The 10,138-nt window shown below is 45.4% G+C and overlaps 1 long non-coding RNA gene across 3 annotated transcripts; it reads left to right on the top strand.

Annotated features, from left to right (window-relative positions):
• The first annotated feature begins 506 nt into the window (after positions 1 to 506).
• On the top strand, positions 507 to 5,545 carry LOC119363663. Of its 3 annotated transcripts, none has more exons than XR_005174268.1 (3): positions 507 to 1,000; positions 1,079 to 1,133; positions 1,902 to 5,545. It is a non-coding gene; the product is annotated as an uncharacterized LOC119363663 (long non-coding RNA). The 3 variants fall into 3 exon arrangements; XR_005174266.1 differs by having other exon boundaries at positions 510 to 991; XR_005174267.1 differs by having other exon boundaries at positions 513 to 991; positions 1,947 to 5,545.
• Positions 5,546 to 10,138: the final 4,593 nt, after the last annotated feature.

Genomic DNA, 10,138 nt, shown 5'->3' with positions numbered 1-10,138 from the left:
GGGTCAAGCTTTCCTCGATGTTCGCGCGCCTCTCCACACTCGCCGCGAGCGTGCGTCGCTCTCCTCCATGTTTGTTGCTCGCTCCCATGGCTGGTTGGATGGTGCCGCTGTAAGTGGGCCTACCTTCTCTCTAGTCCGACCTGTCAGTCTTCTACTATGAATTATTTTGTGTGCGCGTGGACGTCCGGCGTTTGTACAGAGGAAGGAGAGATGGTCTGACAGGACGCACGTCCCACACATGGCGCGCGTGGAGCGGTTGGCCAAACCCTGGCGCGCACGATGCAGCTGTCAGTGCAACCGCTCTCTCAAAATGCAGATGAGACGCAAACGAAAGGCAATCAAACCACAGACATGTAGGGCCAGAAGTGAGTAAGGACCACCCGACAACCTCAGAAACAGACGCTCATCAGCATCCTCACAGCGCGTCTGCGATGTGGAGTTTTTCAGAGGAGAGAGATAAGATGGACTAACGCGTACACACCCCTCTGTGCGCATACACATCCGCTCCACGCACTATGAAGGGTAGGCCTCGTTGGCTTCTGGTCCCACACGTCGGTGTGTGGGTCGTTACCTTTCTAGCTTCGATGTTAGATACTGGAGAGAGGGGAGATGGCGTGGGCGTCTTCTCCCCTTCTTCCGCACCTTTCTGCACGCACGAGAAAGGATGAACCCATCCTGAGCCGGAGTACTCCGAGCAGTGCGCCCCTTCCCCCGTTCTCCTCCACCATGCCTGGGCTCCGCCTCCTCCGCCCGCATCCTCCTCCTCCCCTCTCTCTCTCTTCTAAACCATCGTCCTCCTCCCTCGTTGCTGGACCCTGCCCTGCTTCGCCTCCTCCGCCAGCCTCTTCCTCCTTGCCGTCGATGGTAGCGGTGTGAACGGGGGCAGCGGCCGTGATTAGCTGTGATGAGTTGACCGAGCTGGTTCCACACTAAGGAACGAACCCCCTTGACGCCATCCTCTGTGGCACTACTCTGCTGCCTCCGTTCGTCAGTTAATCTGGTTCCTTGTCTGCTCCCCTTTCTATTGGGCACTCTATTCCTCGTGGTATTTAGCCTTTCTACCTTTGTTCATGTGCAGGTTTGTGATCTCTTCCGCATTCCCCTTTCCAGGAGTTCTTGCCTTCAACGCTGAGGTGAAACGGCTCTTCCCATACTTGTCTCTAAGCAATTTGATGAAACGCTTGTGTCGAAACATACTTTTTCTTCAGTTTTGCTTCCTGCTGCTGGGTGTTACTCCTCTCGTTGATCTTTCCCGCTTTTCTCGTCGTTCTGGCATTTGAAGCTCATGTGAATGGCCTCTCGACTAAAGAAGGCGGTTATTTCTATGCCTAAGTTCTTTTGTCGGTAGAAGAATCTGTAGGGAAGAAAGAAAAAAAATACGTATGTGAATGCCAAGTTTGGATTTGCAAGAAACAACTTTATGTGAATGCCAAGTTTGTATTTGCAGCGAGCAAATGGAAGATGGCAATGCATACTGTAGCAACCATATACGTTAGCTTGCTTTTAGATTTTGAATTACTTTGTAGTTATTGAATAACCAAGCAGTAAAACATGCAAGAAAATCTTCTATTTGTTTTGATCATGCAGCCCTACTGCTCCTGAGCCCAAATCCCATGACCATGCCCCCACCTCTCCTTGAAGGAGTCTGGTTGCTAAGTTTTCTTAATCAGTATGTATGGCCTCTCCGCACATGCCCTCTCTTCGTATTTAAGAGGCCCTCAAGCTTTGTCAGTTTTCTTAAAGACATGGAATTTTAATTTTGATAGTCCCAACAACAGTGATACAGATGGAGCTATCTGTTATTTATTGTCAATCTGACATACTTTTGTCACCTTCTAGCATGTTTTAAGCTCTATGAATGAATGATGTGTGCCATGTTTTTCTTCTTCATTTTCATGCAGAAGTATTTGATATATCCTGGGTACGGATGATTGATTTATTTGCAGAATGTCCCAGAAATTGTGAATCTCGGTTTACAAGAATCAACACGAATGTTGAAACATTGATTTTTTTGAAGGTATTTTTTCCTGTTCCCAAGCATTTTCCTCATGTTTGCTTCTAAAACGTTGCTTAGCAAGCATTATATGATTCATGGAATTAACTTAGCAAGGATAATGTATCAGTTTAACTTTTGTAAAGAAGCAGACGAGCAGTGCAGTAACCCTACATTAAAATTATGAGATATGTCATAATTCCGACAACGGTTCCATATAGGAAATATAAGATACGCATAGAGAAGAGCTCAAACTGGACATTCTTTTCTTTTAGTTTCTAGAATCCTTGGCAGAGGGTGTTATATATTTCCATAAAAATAATCAGCGACAGAGATTTAAATGTAGTAACATATGTTTATGCTTTAAAGTCCGGTGTCGAACAGTACCCATGATAAAGCTACACGGTTGGATGCTATTGATCACGTAAGGTGAGCTTATATGACTTGGTTTAACCTTTTTAGATTATGTTACCGAATATTAGGAGAACTTTTTGATATGTGTATTTGTAGAATTTGCTGATGTTTGTTGCAAAATATTGGTGGCTAGGCACTATGCTCCACATACGCAAAGTTTTCAGTTTCTATTTTCATAATTGCACCAGCCTTTTCTGTACCAACAATGTGACGCTGCACTAATATAGATTTTCACAAGCCATGGAAAAATAAATAATTTGACAATCAATAGCCTCCAGTCTACAACTGTAATTTTGTGCCCACTTTGGAGCTATTGGATGCCTGAATGTCTCACGTTCCTTTGGTGATCGTTGTGTTGTGTTCAAAATTGTAGCTTGAGAGGAGGAAAATAATTAAATAGCAGGTTGTACAGAGTTGCTACCATACCATTTCTTTGTGACTGCATGGTCTCACCGTCAATTTTCTAAAAGTATATTAGCATCTTGTTCTTGGAAGAACAGATTTTCGTTATGTACAGGAGGTCTAACCAGGCATGTAGTTTTTTTAGTCCTTTGTTCCTTTGCTTGATTTGGCGCGTGGCGTGGGCATCTGTTTCAAGTTGGGCGGCATACAATCCATGCAAGGGTACTTAGTTGTTGTATGTATGGCAGCTGCAGCATCTTGCCAATTAGTCCCCACTAAAATTAATTTATCTCTCCACCTTTTTGGCTCATGAATATCGATGCGAGTACTGTAGGTACCTAAATGCTAGAGATTACCACCCTTGAGTAGGTTTCTCTAAACAGACAATATATGGTGGTTATTTCTGCTACTGTAGGTTTTTCCATGGTTTTAATTGTGTATATGGCATATTGGCGTTCTCAGAGTTGTGGTTCTAGATTTGCTCGCTGCTCTATAGATCTATTATTTGAAGAACTAATGATATACATTGAGTTACCTCGCACCATCATTTATCCTTTCAACTGCTTGATTTGGATTTTTTTTAATGTTATCAAATAGTGTCCCTGTGTCTTAACAAGCCACCCATTTGTCGTCTGTATGTTTTGTCATTCGCAAAGTTGTTGTCTGATGAAGACAGTTTGTTGGTCGAGGTCACCCAAATTGAGTATGGTCTCTTTTATGTCATTGCTCTGCCAGAGTGCAATTTTCATTGCATGGCATACACCAGTTGCCGTTAGTTGATATGTTTGTTGAAGTTCCATTACAAGTTAAATAAATTTGTAGTGTGATATACTGATTCTTATAGTTTGATAATGTTATGCGTGGATGGCCTTAGATATGTAAATAAAAACACCTTTAAGAAAACTAAGCATTCAATTATTGTTCTGTTGTGTTATTGATTTCACCGGTTTTATGTCGATCGATTAGTTCTGAAGGATTCCACATCGGGTAATTTAGATTATGTTACTAGAGTATTAGAAGAACTTCCTGATATATGTATTTAGAGCATTTGCTAAGATTTGATGCAAAATATTGATGGTCAGGCATTATACTGCGCATAAATACAATTTTTCAGTTTTTATTTTTGTTGTTGCAGCAGTTTTTGTATAGTGATAGCCAATAGTGCGACATCACACTACTCCATTTTCACAGGCCATGCCACATCTTTACATGTAAGTTTGTTCTCTATATAGTTCTCTTTCCAACCTTTACATATCCTATTTGTCATGGGATCTGGCTGCTTTACTATCTTTTCCTGGTGTGGACGATGTTATAGAGTGAGCTACCATCACTTCCCATTACTAACTGTAATCGATAAATATGTGTTCATGTTGTAAAAGTTGGATATTTGTCGAAGCCATTGTCATGTCATGCAATTACTTGCAGATCAACTATATAGTTTTGTTCGGATTATAAAGCGGAAATGATAAAACCATACAACCCTTGTGTGAGTTTCATTTGATTATTTACTTCCTCAAGTAGTATGGATATAGTGCTGCCAGGATATTAAGTATATTCATGAAGTTGTGCAAAGTTTAAAATTGGTTGTAGTATCTTGCATTTGTCAAATCCTCATATGTTGCTGGTAGTCACGCTTATGCTCAGGATATTAAGTATGCTTGTGCTATGTTGTGACTAAATAAAAGTAATGTACAGGTTTATCTTTTGTTTGCTCTACTTAAAGAGTCCAGTGTTTACCCAGAGGGCAATTATATGTTCCTACTGCTCTCTCACGTGTGAGGTCGAGAAAATCACTGATGTTTCTATTTTACTTGGCCTGCATTTTGGTTTTCAAATAGTCCTGCTTCAATTTGATATTTCTACTTGCTTTTTGTTTGGTAATATGATGTATTGTTTTCTAGCTCTAGGCCTACTTGTGTTCAAGGTTTAGTTGATTGTGTTTCTTAAGGGTGTTTTTTTAGTTAGTGGCATCAACTGCCTTTTCTTCGGGATAAGCTGACACCTAATAAGGATCATGAGAACAACAAAGATGCTAAGAGGCAACAATTTGGGGTTAAGGATATTAACAACAACAGGGCTTATGAGGCCGAAGAGAGCTCGAGTGGTGTCTTTTGGTTCTTGAAGCCTTGCCCTTTCCTGGTGGAGTAGAAGCAAAATAATTCAGAGGCTTTAAGGCCCTATTTGATAGTAAAGTATTTTCTATGTATTTCGAGAATACTTCAGTTTTTCAGACTACCACAATTTTATTTACAATCAGCTGTTTGGTTGCCCTAAAAACTGTGATTTTAATACTATAGTATTTGCTAAAACACTGTTTTTTCTCTGTTTTATAAAAAGAACCCAAGACCTGTTTTTTAAAAACAGAGCAGACAAAAGAACGATGTCGCACGTCGTCAACTTCTTCCCTGCTGACTCGCCTCCCTCTACAAAAATTATTTGCGGCCGCCGCCCTGTGCTCTTTGTAGATCCCTGCTGCATGTAGGCCTCTCTCCATGGCTCGCCGTTGTCCCATCTGCTACACGTGCAGCTCCGCCGCAGATGCGTAAGATGGCCAAGCAGCCAGTCCTCGTGCAGCTCTGCCGCTTGGTGCCGCCCAACGATTTTTTGGTCATGGCCGTTCAGTGGAGTTCACTTAGGATGCGTTTGGTTGAAGGTGTCGTATGAATGGGTTGGAACCGTTCAATTTTTTTGGGATTGAACCATTCAATTCATGTGTTTGGCTGAATATAAGTGGTGAGCTAATTATTTAGGACGGGACCACCAGTCATGCTCACATAGTCATGCATGCAAAGGGTGGCCATTTGATTCGACCGATTTGATTGGGTGGAACGGTTCAGCATCTTTATGGCATATTCTCTTTTTTTGGTTCGAACCATTCATGTGCTTTATAACCAAACATGTCTATTTTCTGAACGATCCCAGCCCATTTATGACCGCCCTGCAACCAAACGCACTCGTGCAAGCTTTCTTTCTTATGCATGCTGATGGTAACACGCTGCTCTATCGTCATGTGCATGGCCGTTCTTTGGCCAATCACTTTGCTGCATGCAATGGCTAGCTTCGCTGGAAAACCAGACGTGTTTGCACTGTTAACGCTGTAACTGATTTTACATCGCTGCACCAAACAGGTCCGGTGTATTGTCAATACTACAAAATACTCTGTTTTGTCAAAACCAATACTACAAAATACTCTGTTTTGTCAAAACCACGGTATATTATACCTACATGCTACTGTGGTTTGTTGATACTTCAGTTTTTATAATACTTTACTATCAAACATAGCCTAAAAGCTACTGCACTACACATCGTTAGGATCAATTCTTTTTTTTCGGTTTCAAATACTCTCCAGTTCCTCCTATTTGATTGATTCATGTGATGGACATTTTTTCAAGCAAATAAACAGAAGGCATATGTATTGTTACGAATGATGTCATCCATACAAGTCAATATCTTAATAATCCCATATGTAGAATTCAAGTTATAGAGAAATTTTATTATTCTTCTGTTAATTGGTCGCTTGATCAAATGTATTGTAAATGATGTTATTATTGTTCAAGATATAGAGAAATGTTATTGTTCTTCATTGTAGTGGATGATATCCATCCCAATTATTGAGATGATGGAAGTACTACTCTGGAGTTTTGTGTCTCGCCGAACAAATCTGCCAAGGAAGAAGGGATAAATAAGTGCCGAGGAAGAAGAGATAAATGAGTCTTTCGATTCATGGGCCAAGCTGGCTGCCATACGACTGCTTTGAAATATACGTGCGTCTAAGTGACACATAAATACTTTCTTTTTTCAAACACACAAAAACAAAGTTGATAGAAACACTACTCTTTTTAGAATAGTGTAAGGCCTCTTTAACTTGTTTAATACATGGTGTTAAGTATACATATGTTTTTAGGCAAAAAGACATGTATTTTTTATATAGAAGGGTCTAAATTTTTATCGTGCGTACTTGCTCAAACAAAACATAAAACTATTGAACAATACATATATTTTCAATGCAATGTGATTTTGAGTGAGACTCTATGCTACCAAAGTAAAATGTGCATGCACATCATATTGTAGATAACAAACCTATATTTTTTTATTAAGCGGGGTTAAATTTGTTACCGTATGTGCATTCTCACAACAAAAACAACTAATACATATTTTTTTACAATGCGCACATGGATTCAAAAAGATGCACATATATTCAGTGGCATGATTTTGAATGGGACTTTATGCTACCAAATTAGAATGTGTATACACATCTTATTGTAGACAACAAAATATTATTGTTTCATACTAAAGGGGATAGATTTTTTACATAGATTTTGTTTCAAATAGAACTCTATGTTATCAAATTTAAATGTGTATATACATCTATTGTAGACAGCGAGCCCCCGTTTTCCCCAACTTAGAGAGATTAAATTTGTGGACATATGTGCTTGTCCATAATAAAATCAACTAAATCATGGATTTTTTTTCATCGCTAACATGGAATTAGCAGGTCTGTGCGCCATTTGGCGCAACGGGTCCACTAGTATATAGGTAGAGGGAGCTAGGAGAGTCCAATTGGGGAGCGGTTTTCACCCACACGATCGTGACCCAACGACCGAGAGAATGGAAGGGGTTTGGATGGGCTCATGGGATGTGGTGAAGAGAGGCTAGGCTGCAAAGAGAAAGGTGTTTCGGGCTACGCGGTTAACCGTTGGGGCATCAAACGATCTCCAAATGGAACGGAATTTGACGGGCGGTCTACCCGTGCTATACCAAGGCCACTCGGCAAATCTCGGCCCATTCCGAGAACATTTTTCTCCCTCTCACAAAACAAGGTCTGAGAGGGGCGACGGGTGCGTGCGAGTGTGTCTGTGCTCAGGACGGACAACGGAGAGAAACGGGGGAACCCGAACGGATGCAAGTTTTGAAAAACATGCAGATGAAATGTAGATGATGACATGGAAAAATGCAACACGCAAGAAAATGACATGGCAACAACGACGAATAGCTGGAAGACACTTAGCGCATCGGATCCGAGGCGTTACAATGTCGATGCAGACGCGGAACTCCTTACCGTCGCTAGGGCAGTGAGCTGCGCCACGCGGCAGGCGATGATCGCCTTGCAGAACTCTTTCTTCCTGAATCTCCTTGATTGCCTTGCTGATGAACTCCTGAACACCTGGTGCCTCACGCCTGCTGCCTTCTCCTGGGAAGCGTGCTCTGAAGAGCGCCTCCACATGATGCCTGAGCACCACTCTCAAGACATTGGCCAGATCTGAGGCCCTCCAAAGGAGAGCCCCTGAGCCCAGCCTGAGAGGAGCGTCGGGCGTGCCTTCCTATGCGATGGGTGAAGGTGCCACGTCTAGAGACGCAAGGCTCAGCGCTGCATCCTCGAGTGATGCTCCCTCACGAGACCCCTGTCCCCGCTGCAGCTTCTTTGCCTTGGGGCGACCTCGGGAGGAGGGCGCCGTCCTCATCTACGAGGTTTTCGATCGTTGTGGCCTGGAAGGCACGCTCGAGGGAGCACACCGCATCCTTCTCTTGACAGGCGACCGTGATGATACCGCTGCTTCCTGGCATCTTGAGGATGTTGTAGCCGTGGTGCGTGGCCGCCATGAACTTAGCAAGTGTTGGGTACCCTAGGATGGCGTTGTAGGGCAGGCGGATGTCGGCGACGTCGAAGTTGATGAGCTCGGTGTGGTAGTTGTTGTGCTCTCCGAAGGTGATAGGGAGGCGAACTTGCCCGATCTGGTGGGTCGATCCGTCGGTCACTCCTGAGAATGGCTTGGCGGGGTGAAGCTGGCAGTATGGCACCTGGAGCCTGTCGAATGTATGAACAGAGAGAACATTGAGTCCTGCTCTGCCATCGATGAGAGTCTTGGTGACGACCATGTTGCTGATGACGGGGGAGCAAATCATGGGGAGCGCGCCAGCGGTGGCTGCGCACTTGAGCCGGTCTGAGGAGTCGAAGGTGATGGCGCACTTGGATCACTTGAGAGGGCGAGTTGCTTCAGGCTTGGGGAGCGCTGCATTCACCTCGCGCGCAAACTGCTTGAAGATGCGGTGGGAAGCCGGGGCCTGTGAGCCGCCCAAGATGCAGGCAATGGCCCGAGGCTCCTGGAAGCCCCCAGTCCCCTCGTCCTAGTGGTGGTCTTCATTCCTCCTCGGCAGTGGAGGTAGAGGAGGCAAAGTTGTGTTGCCCTGAGGTCGATCCTCACGAGGCTGCTCCCTCCAGTCGTCCTCACGAGGTTGGCCTTGCCAGCGGTCCTCACGAGGCTGGTCGTGCCACTCCTGACGACGGTCGCGTCCATCCCAGCGTCCTCCACCTCAGCCACCTCTGCGATTGTATCCTCGATCGTTGTGCTCGGGGTGTCGACCGAGGCACCCGTCGCAGAGAGCCCTGAGCTCCTGGCAGTCACTGGTGTTGTGTCTATAAACGTTGTGGAAGGCGCAGAACGGCCGCTTGCTCTTGGATGACTTGGGTGGTCGCAGCCGCGCTTCGTCTCTGGTTCGGCCGCAAGCACGACTGGCCCCTTGCGCATCACGTCCTTGGTCTGGTCTTCTTGTCTTATACATCAGCATCGGGAGCTCGAGGAGAGAGAGGTGTCCTTCCTCAGCCCTTGCACACTTATTCGCCATGTTGAACATGTCCAGAGCGGTGCAGAGATCCTCGTGGATGGCGAGCTCCTCCTTCATCTTGACATCGCAGACGCCATCGGTTAACATGGAGATGATGGCCTCGTCGAACACCTTGGGAATCTTGAGGCGAACGTTGTTGAAGCGCTGGATATACTTCTGCAGGGTCTCTCTGGGTTGCTGCTTGATACATCGCAGGTCACCCGTGGCCGGCCGGCGGTCACGAGTGCCCTGGAAGTTGGCGATGAAGTGGCTGTGCATCTCCTCCTAGGAAGAAACCGATCCTTCGGTCAGGTTCAGGAGCCAAGAACGCGCGCCATCCTTGAGGGCCATCGGGAACCAGTTTGCCATGATCTTCTCGTCGCTGCTGGCCGCCTTGATACTCAGCTCGTAGAGCTGCAGGAACTCGGCAAGGTCGGCGGTGCCGTCATAGCTCGGAGGCAGGTCGGGCTTGAACTTGCTTGGCCAGACGACATTGCGGAGCTCTGGAGTGAAAGCGTGACATCCTGTCGTGGCCACCGGGGTCGCGGAGGGGGTGGAAAATGATCCTGGTGCACGCGCATCACCACCTCCTGTGGCGGCACGCGAGCCTGGTGCTGGGGTGCTGGAAGCACGCGCGCTTCTCCTTGGGGACGCGGCACCACCTGGCAGCTCACGTCATCCCGAGCCGGCGCCGGGCGCTGTGGGGCGCATCGTGGAGCCATACGC

This window comes from Triticum dicoccoides, chromosome 2B (assembly GCF_002162155.2).
Source record: "Triticum dicoccoides isolate Atlit2015 ecotype Zavitan chromosome 2B, WEW_v2.0, whole genome shotgun sequence".
Classification (NCBI taxonomy): domain Eukaryota; kingdom Viridiplantae; phylum Streptophyta; class Magnoliopsida; order Poales; family Poaceae; genus Triticum; species Triticum dicoccoides.
Note: the sequence above shows the minus strand (reverse complement) of the source record. Positions and strands in the feature narration are given on the sequence as shown.